Source organism: Ammospiza nelsoni, chromosome 2 (assembly GCF_027579445.1).
Source record: "Ammospiza nelsoni isolate bAmmNel1 chromosome 2, bAmmNel1.pri, whole genome shotgun sequence".
NCBI classification, from domain to species: domain Eukaryota; kingdom Metazoa; phylum Chordata; class Aves; order Passeriformes; family Passerellidae; genus Ammospiza; species Ammospiza nelsoni.
Window position 1 is genome coordinate 54,829,727 of NC_080634.1, and position 12,524 is coordinate 54,842,250.

Consider the following 12,524-nt stretch of genomic DNA (forward strand, 5'->3'; position numbering starts at 1 on the left):
ACTTCTGAGGAAAGGCCATTTCTTGGTTTTGCAGACCCAGTCCACAGGTGACTTTACTGTGCACACAAAACTGAGTGTGTCAGAGGACGAGACACTCTTAATCCAAGCAGAGACAGTAAGGAAAACTGCAAGGGATGACCACAGATACATTTCTGCTTTCCCAGGAAAACACCACAAACTCCAAAGAGACTCTGAAGCACTGATCACAGCTCCTGAGATACCAGTATCTTATCTCTGCATTGGGTCTGTGTGGCAAGGTTCTGTTGGGGGTGCTACTCAGGTGGTGGCTGTGAGAAGCTGCCAGGTGCTTCCCCATGCTCCACAAAGCCAATGCCAGCTGGCTCCAAGACAGACCCACTGCTGGCCAAGGCCAAGGCCATCAGATAGTGCCTCTGGAATAACAGAGTTAAGAAAGGAAAATAAAACCACAGCAACTTCAGCTGGAGAGAGAAGTGAGGATATGGGAGAGAAACAGCCCTGTAGACACCAGGGTCAGTGGAGAAGGAGGGGCAGGAGGTGCTCCAGGTGCCAGAGCTGGGATTCCTCTGAGAGCTGTGAAGAAGACCGTGGTGAGGTAGCTCTGGCCCTGCAGCCCACAGAGGTCCACAGTGGAGCAGCCATCCCCCTGCTGCCCATAGAGATGTGTGATGAACTGTCTGTAACCCCCATTCCCTGTCTTCCTGGGCGAAAAAGGCAGAGTTCAGGAGGGAAATTAAACCCAGGAAAAAGGGAGGGGTGGGGAGAAGTTGTCATAAGACTTGGTTCTATTTCTCACTATCCCACACAGATTTAATTGGCAATAAACTGAACTAATTTCCCCAAGTTGAGCCTTTTTTGCCTGTGATAGTTCTTGGTATTGGTAACATAATCGTCTTTATCTCAACCTGTTTGTTTGTATTTTCTCTCCCCAGCCCAGCTCAGTAGGAGAGTGAGCAGTTTTGGTGGGCACCTGGCACCCAGCCAGGGTTAAGCCACCACATACTCCCAAGTATTCTGTCTGGATTTCAGTTGTTGAGCTGCATGAGGCATGTTTGCCAGCATCTAACCCTGAGAGAGCCATCACGTGGATCACGTTGTCAGTGTTTGTGCCCAAGAGGGAAGGCTGTGTGTGTTTCATGAGACACATATTATGAAAACTGGCTCAGAGGAATGCTAGCAAAGGAAGAAGAAAATGATAAATAAAGTAGGCTTAAAATAGTGAAAATATTTAAACTATTATTTTTACTGTAGAAGCTCTATACTCTCACTTTTTTTCCCTAAAGCCTATGTCCCTGGTATCTCCGGAATAACTTCCCAGTATATCCTATTTCTTCCTACTCTTGTCAGAACTGTGGCAAAAAGGTCAACTGTCACAAAATACCATTAAATTCCTTTAGCCTCCAAAATGCTTGGCTGCATCTAGTCTGCCTGTTGGCATTGCTCTTTGTTATGTAGTAACTCCTGTGCTCGTGACTTGTCTGGAAAAATGCTTGTGGGCCCATTTCAAAATCACACCAAGAGCTTTTTGCAAAACTGCAACACAATTTTGGCAATCTCAGTTGCATGAAACACCTTCTGCGATCAACAGAGATAAACAGACTGTGTCCAGCCAAGGATGCTGCCCATCCAAAGAAAGCTCTTGACTCAGGGGACTTGAGATTTGCAGCTGCATCTCAGCCTGTTGTCCATGTGCATTTTTGGTCTCCACAATGTCTGTGACTTGGGATGGATTCTATGAAAAGTCCAGGTTAACTATGGGCCTGCTACTAGGTAGAAATAAAGCACCTTTCTGAAATCTGATTCCTAAACACAAACAAGGGAACTGTAATGGAAGCTCGAGTGAATGGAGACTTTAGCTAGATCACTAAGTCCCGTTTCTCCAGATCTCATCTCTAAAGAGATGAGATCTCTTAGACCTTACAATAACAAATAGAGCCATGTGCAAACACTTTCAATTATAGAGTGAAGTACAAACACTTTCAATTATAAAGGAGTTACACTCTCTTTGAAAATCATCCTTAGCCAAGGCCACATCCCAAATGGGCTCTGTTTTTCAGTGCTTCAGTACAGAAGCAGCCTCATGGGAATGTTAAACACACTGTGACCAGTAGTAAATATTGTGTGATATTGGAAGGTCACTTACCCTCAGTGTTTTCTGAATGAAAGACTACTTAGAATGGGGAAAAGTAAAAGGCTTTTAAAAAAAAGACATCCTATTAACTGAGGCTGTATATTGAGTTTTTCTAACATGGCATTGCTGAAGTCTCCAAAGCAACTCAGCTTTCAAAACTTGCAAGACCACTAAAAGATCAGGGAGCACAATCCAGGAACTGAAGTGGAAGAGTTGTAATTAGTTTTGATGCAATTACCAGGATGCATATTTAAATCATACATGTACGTGCTGTATGCTGCCCCAAAGTTGTGTTTAAGCTTCTTTTCTTATTGAAAGGCAATGACTGGCCTGCCTTTTTCACAGGTGAATGCAATTTAGATATGTTCATAGGTAAAGCAGACACAGCAGCTGGAGCATTAATTAAACGTTTGCCTAACTACATAAACAGACAGTGATATATCTTCATAGCATCTGGCAGTTTAACCATTCACTAGTCATCCTATAATTAGCATGCTGATGAATTTAATAGAATACTGTTCTAATGTACTGCCAGATGGTCCTTCTGACTTACAAGGGGAATGACAATCTCTGTCATGTTTACTTCAAGGGTAGCAGAACAGCCAAAAAGATCCTTCATAGACTAAACACTGGTGATATAAGAGGTTACATTTGCTGCCCTCAGAAAGCTTTAAGTGTTGCTATATGAAGGAAGCACAGCTCAAGAACTTCACATGAAGAGTATGCTTGACTTCCCTTGTTTATTTCTGCTATTTGATAAAGACATTAGCTTGCTTGTTGTGTTTGCAGATGAACTTTGTGTAAGAGAAATAAGCACCAAGCCCAAGGTGCTGTGGAACAGGAGGAGGTGGATGATATTGAGTAGTGCTTAGAGAGGTCTGCTCTTCAGCAAGGCCTGTGAGATGATCCCTGGCCACCTCAGTGGAGCTTTAAGTTAGTCCAAACATTACACAAGTGAGTCTTTGCTGTAGCTCCATTAATTAGAAAATTGCATTTACAAAGCAACTAGTGAAATGGCAAGGATAATAAAATGAGGAATATCCATAGAAGAGAAACTAAAAGACAGAGATGGTGACATACTTGGTGTCAATAAGTAAAGACAATTATTATGTAGCCAGCAGAAAATTTCAATAACCTTCAGTATCATTCTGGAGTTTATAACAGACTTCAGTGGAATTAGTAGTCAAACTACAGCAATCTTATTATCAAAGAATGTCTTTTAGCTAAGAACCTCTGGGAGAAGATACCGTGCATGACAGATAAATCTCAGTGGTTCTTTCATTCTGAAGCTGGATGCAGCCTGCTAGGCCAAAGTCTCCTTCATGACAACTATTGATTATGTCCCAGCTGAGCTCCAGCTAACATTCTGAACATTAAAACTTGCTGACTGGTTTTTACTCAGCCTTTCTGTACAATCCTCTTCTCTTAAATAACAAATTATACTGCCAAAATGTCAGTGAAGAGACTCTGTATAGACTTCTACCTCATCAGCATAAACAACATGCTCCACACTAATATCCTAAATTCCCTGCTACAGAGAACAATTGCTTTTAACTTCAGGACCTTTCAAACCATTTCTAGAATGACAAAGATCTCAAACTACTTTTATGGGCTCCTGCAGTGATTCTGACCTAAAGGGCATTGCACATTGAGGATTGGTGATCCACTTAACAGTGACTCTGTGAAGGCACAAAGCCGTGCTGTGCTGTGCACCAACAGCGTCACCTTCAGGCCTGTGCCATGCTTGCACTTCTGCCTTGGTACAGGGCAGATTTGGTCGGGTGATGATAACAGTGGAGCAACTCCCACTCCAAACCAGTGATTACACACCTGCCTGGCCTTGCCTTTATCTCACAGCAACCAAAAAGTTCTTATGTGAACATCCTCTCTGTTTGACAGTAGAAATGATGAATGGAGTTGTTTTCTTGTAAGAAAATCCTACAAAAGCTTGAATGACCAGAACAAACCAATCCTTGCATCTGATGGAAACTGTAGGGCATGCTGCTACTCTCCAGTGCCACACAACACGGAGTTCCCAGCATCTAAAGGGAGATGTAAGTTTAACTCTACACTTTTCCTTCTTTATGCTTTATGTTAGCTTGTTAAAGTCTTATATTTAAATGATGCTTTACAGAATCCAGGTGCCTTTCTTCCTGGGATCATAACCCCGGTGTGCAAACCCCTTGTTGCAGCCGGCAGGTTCCAGTCAGGAACGCCTCTCTGGAGAAAGGATCCTGAGGGAAAGGGGACCCCGGGAGGGTGCGTGCGTGACTGCCCAGGCCGCAAGGCGCGTCGCCCCGCTGGCTCCCGCGGCGGCCAGGGAGAGCAAGAAGGGGCTGTCTGGACGCGTTCCCTGGCCGAAGTGCTGGGTGTCCCATCAGGGATGGGGCGGGGGAAGGGAAAGCCGGGGGACGCTTGCCCTGCGTTTGCCCGGGTGTGAAGCGGGGCCTTCCCGCGCAGCCGGCGGACAGCAAGCGGGGCGGCCCGGCCCGGGCACCGCGGCGGCTCCGGGGGCGAAGAGGAGGCGGAGACGTCCGGCCCTGGTGACGGCCGGGGCGAGGGCTGCCCGCACCCTCCCGTCCAGGAAGATGCTCCCGGGCCGCCACCGCCTCTGCCCCCGGCCGGGTCGGGCCGGAGCGACCCCCGCCCGCTCGGTGTACGAGGAGAGGGGCGGCGAGGGGACCGGCGCTCACAGGCTCCGCTCCTGATACCCCGGGGATGGGGCAGGATACGCGACGGGTTATTGCTGTGCCAGGGTTGTTGCTGCGCCAGGGTTATGGCTGTGCCAGGGTTATTGCGGCGCCAGGGTTATTGCTGAGCTAGGCGGCGGGGCAAGGGGGAGCCCACGTGCGTGGAACCCCACCCCGCTACCCCAAGAATGAGCTGACAAATACGAACGTGTTGGGTGGGGCTGGCACGGCCGTATGCAAGGATGTCATGCTGGACAGCGTCAAACGCTCTGCATACATCCAGGCGGATGATGCCCGTTGCTCTGCCCCAACGCTGTAGCCCCGACACAGAAGGTCACCAAATTGTTCAGGGCATGATTTGTCCCCAGTAAAGCCGCGGCGGCTGTTACCAATCACTTCTTTGTTTTCCATATGCCTTAGGATAATTTCGAGGAGAATCTGCTCCATGATCTTGCCTGGCACAGACGTGAAACTGACTGGTCTGTAGTTCTCTGGGTTTTTGGCTTTCCCGTTTTTAAAAATGGGGGTTATATTTCCCTTTTCCCTGTCATTGGTGTCTTGGTTTCAGACAATTTAAAGGAGAACACTCTGGAATGAGTTGTCTCCCTTTATAGGAGAATATATATGAATATATCTGAATTGCATTCACCTTTGGGAAAGCTGGTCAAGTTGTTGTCACCTTCAAGCTAGTTTGTGATAACTTCCAAGATCCCAGGGCAATTTGCATTTCCTATTTGAGCTCGTTGCATAATGAGGGCAATCCACATACTCCAGGTAGCATTGGTGGTGTGACATACTGCAGGGACCTTTCCTTTAAACATCCAGCCCAGCACTGGTAGTCAGGGTGCCAGAAGAAGCTGTGCTTCAGTGCCAATCACTTCTGAGGCAGCTCAAGCCCCTTCATAGGCTGCAAGAATCTCTTCTGCAGTTGGAGTACAGCTGGCTCAGATCCTCTGTATCTGACTCCACAACCCAAGAGGTCATCCTCGAGTCTCTCCAGGTACCTTCTGCCAGAGGCTCCAGGCTGTGGTGTACAGCATTTAATTCACATCCTGTCCTGCCTGGCCCAAAGGCTGTGTGAGTAATTTATTGTTTGATCTCTTCAAAGGCTTGCTGTTGTTCAGGGCCACACTTTAAATAGTTTTTCCTCTGTGTCACAAGGCAGAGAGGGCTTACAATCTGGTTGTATTCTGAGATGTGCATCCTCCAAAAACCCACAGCGCCTAGGAAAACCTGTGTTTTTTTTCTTTATGGTCTGTGAGGACATGGCAGCTATCTCTGCAGATTCCTGTAGAGTTCCTGTGGGCACTCTGCAGGAATCTTTTGACAGCCATCTTGCCACTACACTCCTAGGAGCTGGATTTCCTGGGCAGGTCCCTTGACCTTATTTTGTTTAATGACAAAAACAGCTTTCCAGAGAATCTGAATTATTTTTTCCTGTTTCTCAGAAACATCTTCTGCTGTGTTGCCGTATACAATGAGGTCATTGAAGCTCTGGTCATTGTGTTCCAGAGCTTCACCCTTTTCAGTGCAGTCTGGATCAGTCTATAGAAAGTGGTGGGACTGTGCTTCCACCTCTGATGCAGTCAATTCCAATTGTACTGCATGTCCCTCCAGATGACAGCAAACTGTCAAGAGTGGGGTCCCATTTTGCTGCCTTGCATGCCAGTTCATACTGAAGTTCCAGCGTGTCTGTCACAGAAGCACTCCAGCACATACCCTGCAGCATGGCCAGCCCGAACTGCCCATGGGCATGGCCTCGTAGTCCTGGGGTGTCGGCAGCACCCCTGTGGCAACATCTTTGTCAGGCAGGTGGAGGGAGATAGCAATGAGGGATCCAGAGTCCCTCTCAGGCTTCTCCTGGCTGTGCCCTGCCTTCTACAGGAGCTCCTGCACCACCTGAGCCTCCACCCAGGGGAGATCCAGGCAGCCCCAGACTGGTGGGTCTGTGCTGGGGGTGTCACAGCAGCGGGGGTGGGATGTGTGTGGGCACGGGGCACTCCGGGTTCCTCAAGTGGGGATGGGGGAGCAGGGGGATCACCAGCTCCTTTGGGCGCAGCAGGGCTGGCCGGGCACTGGCAGCTCCCGGTCTTCTGCTGCTGTCAAGATGTCACTGTTGGTCTCAGTGTCGCCATCATGCCGGGCACTACGCAGGGTCCCACAGGCAGCGGCCACCGCTGCTCCGCCCTGTGGCTGAACACAAATGACACTGGCCCCGGCCCCGAGGTTCCCCTGGTCCCCTTGGCTGCCCCCGCACCCCTGCCTGCCATCATCTTCCTCTGCAGAGCCCTGTGCAATAAATACGGTGATACAAAGAAATGTGTTTTTAACATACAAAGGCAGTGTATTGTTGGAATCCATAAAGTTAGAGGGTTTTTAGGAAATGGTTAAAAAAGTATAGGCCTCAGACTGAAGTTTTGTTAGCATTGCAAATACAGCGGAAAAGTTTCCCAAGCAGTAGAGCATACGTGACAAATAACAATACGCCTCTGTAGAATTGGCTTGTGGATGGCAACAAGGTTATTTAATGTATATCTTTAGAAGGTTAGCATGAATAGAGCTCTGTTCTTTGTCTCTTATGAACCAGTCTTTGTTTTAACTACCATTACATGTGTTTTATAAGATTGGATAGAATGCTTGTCAATATGTGTTGTTCTATGTATGATTGGCTGAAATCTTGACTGAGATGGTTTTATGTCATTCTGTAATACTCCACCTTCCCTGACATTCCCTGTGGATCAGCGAGCTGTTAACATCCTGTCTCCATTGTCTAACAATGTCCTGAGACTGATGTGCTGAAAATAACAAAAGCTCTTCGCTGGTCTGGTTTGTCCAGTGTTGTCCATATCTGGACATAACTTCCGTGGCAAGTGGGTTCCTTTGTAAAATGTGGGTTCCTGACCAGTCATGCCTGTCATCATTTCCTGCAAGCTTTTTCTTCATTGGGTGTACTCCAAGAAGTAAAAACTGACAATGGTCCCGCATACATATCTCAAAAATTGGCCACATTTTTAAATGAATGGGGTGTTTGGCACATTTTTGCTATTCCCCGCTCTCCCACAAGCCAAGCAATCATTGAAAGGACACATCAAACCCTAAAACGCATATTAGATCAACACAGAGGGGGAATGGAGATCACCCCACAGATGAGACTGAACAAGGCTCTGTACGTTTTTAATTTTCTAAACAGTTCAAGTACAGAACCTGATCCACCAATCTTTAGGCACTTTTCAAATAACACACAGGCAAAACTGAAAGAACATCCTCCTGTTCTAATTAGAAACCCTGACTCTGGACAGATGGAAGGTCCGTTTCAATTAATAACGTGGGGCAAAGGGTATGCTTCTGTCTCCACAGGTGCTAGAATTAAGTGGGTCCCTGCCAAAAACGTCAAACCATATCACACCTCAGAACCTGTTGACGAGCCCAGAACCGAGGAAGCAAGTATGCAGATGTGAGCCGAATCGAAGGATCCCGGGTCTCGCCTGACGCTCCTTGTGCCTGATGTTTTTTGTGCATTGGTGGAACCCATGAACTCTGATTTTGTGTCAATGTTATTTATGAGCATGCCAATTAAATGCTGAATGTTTGTTTAACAGAGCTAATTTTTGGCAAAAGCTTAGGTTATTGTTTTTCTGTAGAAAGAATTCTGCCAAAACTTAGTTCATGAAAGAGATGGGGCAAGTTCAAATGGCATACTTGTTTTGCTTGATTTTAATTGTTTTTTGTCGTGCAGATTTGCCTGTGGAACAACCAAAAACAAATGTTTGGGTGACCTTAGCCAAGGCTGCCGGATCGGATACTATATGTCTGTCTAATTTGGAACCAGAAAAGCCTTTTTCAACCTGTCTGGTTGGTGTGCCAGTGAAAGAGTTGCCTTTGGTCAAAAAACAATCCAATGGTAGGCCAGGTGGAATTGACAATGGAAACAATTCCTCCTTCAATTGGAACATTTGGTCCAAAAAACTTCTCAGGGCAGCATCTGAACCTCAAGAATTAGAAATCCTTGGTTCTTTGACCATGGATTTTTATTTTACTTTCATGACTCATGCCTGGCGAAAAGGTGATCCCCCAAAGTACAGTGCTACCCCTCATTATTTTGCATATAAAAATTAGAGTTTTTGGTGTAATGTTTCGAACAGTTGGGATGTGCTTCCTGAGATGGATCAATATCCACAGCAATTGCCGAAAGGGTATTGGTTCATTTGTGGAGACAGAGCTTGGCAAGGCATTCCAGCTCACCTTGAAGGTGGCCCTTGTAGCATTGGTATGCTCACCATAATTGCCCCCACTGCCAAAGCAGTGATGAAAAAGAAACAAAGGAGAATGAGAGCTGTCCCTCATTATGAGGAGAACTGTCAGAGTGATTTTATGCCTTGGAATGCTGCCAGAAGGGTTTCAGCAGGTATATTTTTACCCCAATTGGCTTCAGCAGTGGCATTGAGACAATTAGATCGAGTTGGATGCTGGCTGAGCAAACAAGCTAATGCCACATCCTTTGCAATCAGTGATATTGTTGGAAAAGAAATGAAATTTAGCAAAATATTTAATTATAGTGAGTTGTGTGTGAACTGGTTTGTTAAAAAGTAGTTTTGTAGCCGTTGAAAGTGTGTGTTGGGTTTTGTGTGTTACCTAGCAGGTAGTCTTAGAGATTTAATAAATAATTAAACTAGTGCAAGAAGGTAAGAATGCTAAACTGTCTAGAGGCAGCATACAATGCTCTTAGAGTAAGATAAGCAGAGGATTAATGATCTTATTTGTGAACCAAGGAATGTATCACAAGGGGTCTGTGACCAGGCAAGGGGAACGGGGAAACTGTTCCTTAGAGACTTTGTTGTGAATCGCATGTATAAGAGGGAAGCACCCATACGCGAATTCGGGGGCTCGGACTTTGGGACGTGAGTCCCCCAGTTCCCCGGGCCCTTAATAAAGCACCCACAAAACTTATCCGAGTTCTGTGTCATTTTATCAATCGGGCAACAGTTTTCTGGCGACCGCGGCAGGACTCCAAGGGCTGCTGGGGCGGTTCGCGTCCCGATCCACTCCAAGCCGGCACCGAGCACTTCTCGGGGAGTCATCGGTCGTGACCGACACCCCGCGCCTGTTGGACAACTGCCAAGGTAAGCCCGAAGGTGCTTTATATTGGAAAAAGATGATAATTGGATTTGGATTTGGTGGTTGGTAAAAAAAGCCTAGGCTCCGGCCATAAGACGTCTAAGGACGCAGGACCGGAACTCGCCTCCTGTTTGTTTTAGGGAAGGACGGCGAGAAGGTATATTGGTTTAAGGTATATTGGTTTATTTGGATTAATAGTGGAATTAAAGGTTGTAATATGATGTCTTTTAAAACTTTTAAAACCTTAGTGCAAGCCAATGGTAAAATACCTGGAAATACACCATTAGGTTGTATATTGAAACGGTGGAAAAGTGAAGGGTATTATCAAGAATTGGATAAAAGTAAAATGATAGATTATTGTAATCATTGGTGGCCTGAATATGAGATTGGGGAAGCGGGATGGCCGGTGAATGGTACACTGGAATTGGGGATAATGGAATCTTTGATGCAATTTTTAAGGAGGAATGAGAAATGGGATGAAATACCATATTTGGATTTGTTTTTCGTTTTATATCGGAAAGAGGAATGGCAAAAGGAATGTGGTATCTTGGTTTTAGAAGTGAATGATGAAAGGGAGTGTGTGGGATGTAAAGAAAGAAAGGAGCGTAATTTGTATCCTTCAGTCGAGGAAGATTTGTCTTATTGTATAGCACTTCCAAGGGTTCCGGTTGCTCCTAATGTGCCCCCTGCTCCCCCTGCGGATATAGCTATAAAAACGGGATCTAGTGAGAGTGATAGTGATGGTGGTGATGGTGAAAAGAATGAGAGTGTTAAAAGAACTCCATTAGCAGGGCTGACTCGCAAGGGGAGGAAGGGGCAGAAGGGGCCACATTTAATTGCGCCGTTGAGGGAAGCTGTGGGACCACAGGGAGAAAGGATACTTATAAAGGTGCCTTTCTCCCCCGGGGATTTCGTAATATGGAAGCAATCAGCGGGGAGTTATCGGGAGGATCCTGAAAGGGTGGCAAGGGTGGTTAAAATGGTAATAAAGACTCAGAATCCGGACTGGAATGATTTACAGGTATTATTAGATACTATAATAGATTCCACGAAAAAGGAAATGGTTGTTAGAGCCACTTGAAAAAAATGCTGGAGGTAGCGTGGAAGGTATACAACAACAGGGAAAAAGAAACTGCAAAAAGACAACAAGCTAGTATTCTGGTTGTAATGCAACAGACAGGGGCAGGAGGAAGACCCATTAGGGGTCGAGGTCGGGGAGGAACTAATCGCGTACAAAGGGGGTTGGCAAGAGGTCGGGGAGGATTTGGGTTTGCACCTAACATGGGGAGGTTGGATCCAAACCAGTGTGCCTTTTGCCGACAATTGGGACACTGGAAAAATGAATGCCCGGTTAGAGGAGGTATGGGCATGGGAAACATGGGATTAAGGACAGCCCCAATGGGAAATGCCCCTGTGGGAGGATTCACAGGAGGACCAGCAGAAGTCGCTCAAGCACTAGTTTTGGGAAACTATCAGAATCAAAGCTGACTAGAAAAGGATTTAAGGGTAGTTTTAGAAATAGATGGAAAGGATTAAGAATTTATGGGAGACACTGGAGCTACTTATTCTGTAGATTGGGATTGGGACCTTTGAGTGACACAACGGTACAGGTGGTGGGGGCAACAGGGAAGCTAGAGGAACAACCATTTTTACAAGCTTTAAATCTTAGGTTTGGGGGGAAGGAATTAGATCACCAATTTTTGTATATGCCAAACTGCCCCACACCCCTTCTTGGCAGAGACCTGTTGTCCCGACTTAATGTGAAAATAATATTTGAAGGGGGAAGGCTGAAATTGGAAGTACCTGAGGAACAAATAGCAGGCATTTTTGTGATCACGGAAGTGGATGCCTCTCCTATTCCAGAAGAAATTGAGCAGGCTGTAGTACCCTGGGTATGGGAGTCAGGGGTCCCCGGAAAATCTAAAGCTGCACAGCCAGTTAAGGTGGAACTAAAGGAAGGGGCCTGACCAGTGAGGATAAAGCAATACCCCTTGAAGCTTGAGGCAAGGAGGGGAGTAGCCCCATTAATTAAACAATTTTTGGCTCAAGGAATATTACAGGAATGTGAATCGGAGTATAATACTCCAATTTTTCCAGTAAAGAAACCTAATGGTAAGTACCGTTTGGTACAGGACTTAAGGGCTATTAATGAAATAGTGAAAGACATACATCCAGTTGTTGCTAATCCTTATACTTTGTTAACATCTGTATCAGAGGAGTTTAAATGGTTCTCAGTGATTGACCTTAAAGATGCCTTCTTCTGCATCCCACTGGCAATAGAGAGTAGGAAATATTTTGCCTTCGAGTGGGAGAGTCCTGATTTTGGGAGAAAGAAGCAGCTTATGTGGACGAGACTCCCACAGGGATTTAAATGCTCCCCTACTATTTTTGGAAACCAACTGGCCAAGGAGCTGGAGGAATGGAAGATAACCCAGGTAACAATATCCCCATCCTTGTATGTAGTCCTGCAGTACGTGGACGACATTTTTCTGGCTACTAAGGAAAGGGAAATGTGCGTGGAATTAACAATTAAATTACTCAACATGCTTGGCCAAGCAGGGTATCGGGTTTCTAAGGAAAAAGCTCAATTGGTCAAAAATAGCGTTATT

The 12,524-nt window shown here is 46.0% G+C and overlaps 1 long non-coding RNA gene across 1 annotated transcript; it reads left to right on the forward strand.

Moving 5' to 3' along the window:
* Nucleotides 1-3,984: 3,984 nt before the first annotated feature.
* Nucleotides 3,985-9,747, forward strand: LOC132069848 (uncharacterized). Its single transcript, XR_009417830.1, has 2 exons — nucleotides 3,985-4,164; nucleotides 8,158-9,747. It is a non-coding gene; the product is annotated as an uncharacterized LOC132069848 (long non-coding RNA).
* The last annotated feature ends 2,777 nt before the right edge of the window (nucleotides 9,748-12,524 follow it).